This window comes from Rosa rugosa, chromosome 4 (genome assembly GCF_958449725.1).
Source record: "Rosa rugosa chromosome 4, drRosRugo1.1, whole genome shotgun sequence".
Lineage (NCBI taxonomy): Eukaryota > Viridiplantae > Streptophyta > Magnoliopsida > Rosales > Rosaceae > Rosa > Rosa rugosa.
In genome coordinates, this window is record NC_084823.1 from 49,258,916 (window position 1) to 49,266,288 (window position 7,373).

The following is a 7,373-nucleotide window of genomic DNA, read 5'->3' on the forward strand; positions in this document are numbered from 1 at the left end:
TTGGGTAATATCATCCATAAGCAAGTAATGAGAACTTCAGGTTCTATAACATGGTATGAAAAATTGGATTAGACATGTAAAATCTACTGGTTTTATCGTGTGGTGAATTTATGAAGGAAACTTCAAGTTTCTTAAACAGCATTATCGAAACTACAAGTTGGATATATGTATGAACTACTGGTTCATTTAGAACTTCTAGTTCATTAGGTACCTGCATTTTCTACACATATTCTAGTGCGAAAATTTAGACAAGTAACACAATAACATTGAATTGAGCAAATTGAAATAATCTCACAAATTTGGATAAATAAAAATCACAAATCAATTGAGATATTAATTGCATGCTACTAATTTAACATATTAACTATCACACAATTATGTGAATAAATGCTTCTGGCAATTAATTACACATATTAGATATGGTGAATCTATTTACAATATGAAATCATTTTTCCTTTTATTTTGATTCTGCTGGACCAAAGAAGGAGTGGGCTTGGTAGTGAAGCCTATCGGGCTTAGTCTGCAGGCTTGTGACCCGGGCTTTCATACGTAAGTCAAATGGTGTGTGAGGCCTGCTGGGCTGCTAGGTCCCGCAGAGGGAGAGTGGGCCTGCTGGGCTCAAGCTGGTCTGCCAAGGAAAGAAAAGTTATTACTCAACCATTTCGGTAACTCCAATTGAATACGACCAGGTAAGGAAAGATGAGGTTTAGGTGGAGCGAGGCTCTCTTAAGTACACAGCCTCATTTGAACCTTGCCTAGACATCGCATCCAACTGGATGAGCCTAGTTTGAGAAGATTCATAACTTTTGTCATGACAACATGTGGTGAGCTTCTGTTCTGGTCTTGCAACTTGGGCTTGAGCTTCTGGCTCGGATTTGTTGTTGTGACTTTAGGCTTGATTTGAGCTTCTGACTCAGCCTCATTTAATATTCACAATTATAACATAATTAAATTCAATATATGTTATTAAATCATAATATTAATACAGCGGTTATGTACCTAAGGAAATGGGTTCAAATCCCATTAATGCTTCTGGCATTTCGTATAGGTAATAAATTGGGTAAATGCTTCTGGCATAATGTTTATGTAATAATCGCGTAATAATTTAGCCCATAATACTTCTAGCATAAGGAATTATAATGGCATAATTCAAATTTGTGAAACCAAAAATTAAGCCCATAATTCTTCTATCATAATTCACGCAATAATTCAGAATTGTCTCAATGTGATAATGAAGTGATTGTGGTAATGAGCATAAATTACTATGGTAATTGCTTTGGATAAAATCAATCAAAATCAAATCACGGGTTGATCAATCACCAATTAATTGGCCTCAAATCTGCTTGTGGCAGAATTAATACTAAATAGTGTTAGCACATACTAACTTGCCATAGTGGTACAGCGGACAACATGTTGAGTTGGTACCTATTTTAGCTTTTTCTTTCTTGTTGAATTGATGTTACTGATATTGATTTGGTACTACTGGACCAAGTACTACAGATATATAGTTGCAGTCCATAAATTTTTCTCTTTTCTTTTCCAATCAAACAATCCAAAACATGAACAGGTATATATATTCCAAATAAAACAATCAGAATTTAGGGTTCATGCATCATGGAGGATTTTTCATGTTCAATCAATAGGCTCAATAAGCATGAACAAAATTAGATTTTGGAAAACATTACTTGATGAAGGACGGATGAATCTTTAGCTTATGTGTGCAGAACTGAGAAGGTTGTCTTCTCAGCCAATCCAAGAGCTATTCGCCTCTTCTGGTAGGAAACCCCGAATCTCAAAGCTATTCGATCCAAATCTTAGAGTTAGTCGTGAACACGGAGCAGATTCTCTTCTGAACAGCTCCCACTTCGAATGGTGTACAGGTCTCAAAACGACTCCAATAGGGCTGAAATTTGGAGGGCAGATAGAAGAGGCAGAGATGAACAACTTTTATGAAGGAAAGATTTTGATCTGAGGTCCCGATCAAGAGGTTTCAGGGCGTGCAAACAGGCTGCAGCAGGGGGGGTTTTTCCTGGCTAGGGCTTGGGTTAGAGTTTTCGTGCCGATAACGTGTTGTAAAACAGAAAAGTTTTTGAGAGAGAGAGAGAGAGAGTTTGGACACAGAGAATAGAATGTGTCTATTCATCTCACCTTGAGGGGGTTTATATAGAAGTACATGATGTATACAAATAGACAACGTTTAATAGCAACGTCAATTACTCCTATTCACAATCCTATCAATCACTAATCTATAGTGAAATGCATATATGACTCTCCATCTATTTACATGATATTAGCCATAATTATTTACAACATACATTCCGTACAATATAAAACCGATCAAGTGGAATCATAGGGTTCAAAATTGAGTGTCACGTACATTGGCATTCCTAGGCTACCATTCACCAATGCAGTAGATATATGGACTTTCCTAGCGCAAAATAAGCCATAAACAGAGGGCTCAAGTCTGGATAATCGTCCTACAGACTAGTACCCATCATTGAGAAAATGGGACCAAAATGTTATGTTCAACTTTTCCGTACAATGAAGGTGATCTAGTTTCGTATTCACCCTAGTCTCAACCATGCATGTGGCAGACATTAGTGGAACTGTGGAAATAGACCTCATTGGAATATGACTAACACGAATAAACGAGGTAACCATTGGTTTATTTGACTCCATTACTGTTCTTGCTCCACTCTTTAAGCTTTTTGGGCAATTGAGGTGTTTACATAATTGGCATCACAACTTTGTGGCTTTAGTCTCTTCTGGAAGGTGCGGTTAAAGAACCAAAGTACAGTTTGGAGAATTTTTCAAGCACCAATCTTCTAGCTTCGTCACTTCGACAAGTCCCCCAGCTTTGCCTCGTGCCGATAATATTGAACTGGACTTTATAGGGTTCATCTTGACAAATTAAGTGAATCAGTTTACTGTGTGGGTGAGGTATGGGCCAAGCTCAATGTGTTGTAGCTTTGAGTTGGGGTTATACATACAAATTTCAAGTGGTCACTTCCCTATAATTGTTCTTAAGTCTAGATCAATTCGATGTTTAACGCCCCAAGTACATTTTGTCCTTGTGATAGACATGTTTGATATGTGCACCTTCTAATGACCATAGGTAAAAGGTTTATACAATTATACTCAAACCCCAACCCACTCGGTAGATGTTAATTCCACTAATTCACTGGATTATGAGCCTTGTTTGGTTCTCTGGAGTTCCAGAGTTGGTCAGAATTTGATTCTTGTGCATTGTTGGATGTATGATCCTGAGGTGAAGTGGCATGTCTGTCTCTCATTTTTCATCCACAACCTTAGCTACCCTCCTCTATAAAGGCATCACCTCTTTATTGTCAACTTCTTCAGGCAATTGCTTCCCACATGTAACAATAATGTTAATGATGTTAATGACTGAATCTGATAATTCCATCAAGTTATTCGAGCATGATGCTAGGTGAACTATTTTTTCGGGTACAGTTGCATCTCTCACTCTATGGTATAGTCATATCATTTAATGACATTTTCTGATAATAGAAGTTTGTGCTATACCATATAAGGTAAAATGTATATGGTATCTTACAAGGTGGTATATATAGCATATTACTCTAATTTGAATCCCATTCGTAAGGAACACATCTATCCAATTCAAACCGTGACCTGTAATTAGCCTCAAACTATTGAAATATTTGTAATCAGCCCCTAGCTGCCAAGTTCTAAGACTAGCTTAAGACCGTCGAGTCGGATGCTATGTCTGGGTCTTGTAAATACTTTTGCACTAAAAATGAATTTGATCACTGGATTTTGCTCAAGTAGGGATGGACTTGACTTGCCTCGACTTGGCCTGCCCATTTAAGAAACCGCTACAATCTGGCCTCAGGTTATGGCCCAAGTTAGTCTCAGTCTCGGGCTCTGCCGGGTCCATATTAGGGTCAGGCTCAGGTGTTAATAGTTTATGCTGTTGCAATGATGCTATCTAATCTTGATTTCTTCAAGAGTTCAAGTGGTTTGCTGCTTTCTTAATTCTTATGATCATGAGTTTGTTTAAGCCTAGAGCTTTAGAACTTCTCTAGCCGAAAATATTGTACCCAATTTGATTGGAACATATATAGTCCTACAGTCGAACAGATATGACATTAATTAATTTTATTTCTATCTTGCAAGTTCACCGTGTCTCTGTTATTTGATCCCCCTTCCTTGTAAAAGCGGCTACTTCTGAAGACTATACTGGTGTCTCAACTTTCAACACCTGTAATTTGATCGAGCTGTGCGCATTATATCTTGACAAGCTTGACGATGATGGACGGATCAGCTTTTTTGGTCTTTGCCATGGCTTTCGAAAGCTTACTAGCTCATATAGTTTTCCTAATTCCATGTCACGAAAAAATACAAGGAAAAGCGTCAATCCAAGAGGAAGAGGAAGTCGACCCATATACATATACGCGATACAAAAAATACGAGTTGGAGCAGTTGCAGATATTTACTACATACTAAGCGTCCTACACTCTTCCTAAGCACTGTTCATCAATGTTCACATGCGAAATGGCGGTTCTGCCCTCGAGTTCTGTACAGAGATAAAAAAGGCGTAAGTTATGTGGCGTGTTCTGGAAGCCTTCATCGAGTGCAGAACACCGTCAAACGCAGGTATGAACTGTATTGATCAAGTTGTGAGATATAAAGGTTCGGCTTAAAGCAAATAGGAGGGGTTTGGTTTTCCTAGCTATTGAATTTTTGATTTGTTGTAGCGTTTTGGATTGTGAGTTTGGGTTTGTTTTGTGAACAGGAGAGATCCAAGATTGGGGTAGCATTTTGTTTTGTGAATTTCAATTTGGTTTCTATCAGAACGATTGACAAGGGTGAAAATTTGGGTTGTGATTTTGTTTTTGAAATTTGAAGTGTTTTTGATTAAATTGTTCATAGATTGAATTTTGCTTGGTAAGATTTCAGCTTAGTAAAATCAACATTAGTATCATAATTATTCATCTTTTGCTCATATACCCAAAACGATTACCTTTAATTCACCGTTTGTTTTCATGTTTTCAGCTGTAGTAACTGATTTCTCAGCTTTTACAATCTTTCAAAACAAAAGCTTTCATTGTTTGTTTCTTTTGTTTATCGAAGTTCATCTAATTCCATGATTCATATACGAAATTGGGTTTTATTCTGTAGCCTTGGTTCTAGCTTTTGAATAGTTCCAAGAACCAAAGTTTGTTTGTTTTTTTTTTTTTTTTTAACACTCTTAGACAGAGAGAATAAAGTAGAACAAACAAAAGAAATCCGGTTCTTAATCTGGTTTTGGGCAATCAATTATAGAATTAATCATAATGTTACTTCGGTAATGTTGAAAGATTTTGGTTTTGTTTATCCTGTATTGAATGAATTTAATCATAATGTCAATTTCTTTTCAGTTTCTTCAGAGCTAATTGCCTTTTTGGGTTTTCTTTGCAGCTCAAAACTTGAAGGAAGGCCACCAAGTTGCAGGCTCTCACACAAAGTATGTTTTTCAGAGTCACTAACTGCATCAACAGGTTTCATTTTGTAAGCTTATTTGCCAGATTTGAGATTTTCCATTTTTGATTTGATGTCATCATAGGTTGCTGGGGTGGGAAAGAGAAGAGGGTGGATTCAATTGTGGTGGACTTCGGGGGCAGGGTTTGGGTTTGTTTCTGGAGAGGTGGATTCGAAAATTTTGACCGAGTTTGGGGGATAGTTGTCAGCAGGAAAAGAGGTATGTGTTTGATTTGGGTTGTTTAAAATTGTGGTTTTGATTAGGAAATTGATCTGTATTTGTTGTTTTCTTTACAATCTCACTCTTTGTTTCTGCGAAATCGATTCATTTCAGTTGTTCGTATATTTATGCAGGAAATAGCCGCCTCTGTTGTAGATAGTGACAATCCAATTGGTCATATAATTTTCACAACCATAGGAGGCAAAAATGGAGAGCCCAAACAGGTAACCATTCTGAAAATTTCTGTTTTGGATCTGTCTCTCACTTCAAAGTTTGCTTCTTGAGCAATTTCAAACATTAAAATATAAAATTACTAATCCAATTTTTGAGATCTAAATGTTTCTAGCTGATCAAAGTTCATTTTTCTCTGTTAAGAAACTGATGTTTTTTTTCAGGTTCTTTTACCTTGCAGACCATTAGTTATATAGCAGAACCTGTTCTGGGAACTGGATCATTTGAAATTGTTTTTCAGGTTTGTTGGGTGATCGTTTTCCTAACTGTTGTGCTGGTACGAGTTTGTTTTTCATATACGATGGTCACTAATGATCCTTTACTCTTACGCAAAATGCTTGGAAATTGGTCAGGCTGTGGCTATAAAGAAGGTTTTACAATGCAGATTCAAAGAAGTGAGCTCTCTATTCAGACCAAACACTAATGGTAATGAGTTTCCACTTTCAAATGCAAGCATTCAAGAGTATGTCCCTAGCTGGAAAGCAAATTTGATGGAGAAGTACAAGAGAAAGCCATCAAGGAATTGTTTGAGAAGTTAAAAGACATAGGAGACGAGGACATCCGCGCCTTCCATTGACAACAGCAACAATTTGGAACCTTCTAGACATGGTAATGGTGTTTACTATTTGGCCTAGATTTTGCTAAGATGTATCATTACTTACAAAGCTGGAAGTCTCATAATAAATACTCCATTATTTTTACTCTTCTTCTTCTACTTTGTTCGACACATACAGACTGTCAATTTTGCTGAGTTATTCCTTTATTTTGGAAGTCTCATAATAAATACTCCATTATTTTTACTCTTCTTCTTCTACTTTGTTCGACACATACAGACTGTCAATTTTGCTGAGTGTTATTCCTTTATTTGTGTTGTTAAAACATTATTAATTTGATGTATGATATATACTATTTTATCACTTTCATCAAATAGTACCTCATTTTGGTTTATGTTGATGATCACTGTGAATTGCTTTTGTAAACCTAAAATGTACGCAAATTGAAAATCTATAACATTCCCAAATTTATATGTTTTGTCGGCAAACCTTGCATACAAAATGGTTAACAATAACAAACTAGCGCGGGCACTATTTCTAGTACATATTAATTTTGCCTAATATCTTTCTTTGAAGCTTAAATTAGTAACTTAATTTATAACAACCCACCCCAATACCAGACATGGCCCAATGGTCCAGCCATGATTTTAGGCTATGAGTTGAGTTTGTCATCATTACTTTCCGGATTCATCCTACATCCATTAAAGTAGAACTCAGCATTGTCTTGCCCCTTTGCTTCTGCAATTTGGCATCACTTATTTGGTCTCCCTGGGTTCCCTAGTTCAATTCCAGAAGCATTAGCCATTGGCCTATATCATGGTTGTAGTGCTCAATTAAAGGAGTTATGCTCTGCTTGTTTTGTTTAAATT

At 36.7% G+C, this 7,373-nt stretch overlaps 1 long non-coding RNA gene across 5 annotated transcripts; it reads left to right on the forward strand.

The window, feature by feature from the left end:
• Positions 1-4,469: 4,469 nt before the first annotated feature.
• On the forward strand, positions 4,470-6,758 carry LOC133745803 (uncharacterized). Of its 5 annotated transcripts, none has more exons than XR_009863792.1 (6): positions 4,470-4,635; positions 5,440-5,485; positions 5,585-5,719; positions 5,854-5,943; positions 6,115-6,191; positions 6,304-6,758. It is a non-coding gene; the product is annotated as an uncharacterized LOC133745803 (long non-coding RNA). The 5 variants fall into 5 exon arrangements; XR_009863795.1 differs by lacking the exon at positions 4,470-4,635 and adding an exon at positions 4,653-4,671; XR_009863794.1 differs by lacking the exon at positions 4,470-4,635 and adding an exon at positions 4,688-4,859.
• The last annotated feature ends 615 nt before the right edge of the window (positions 6,759-7,373 follow it).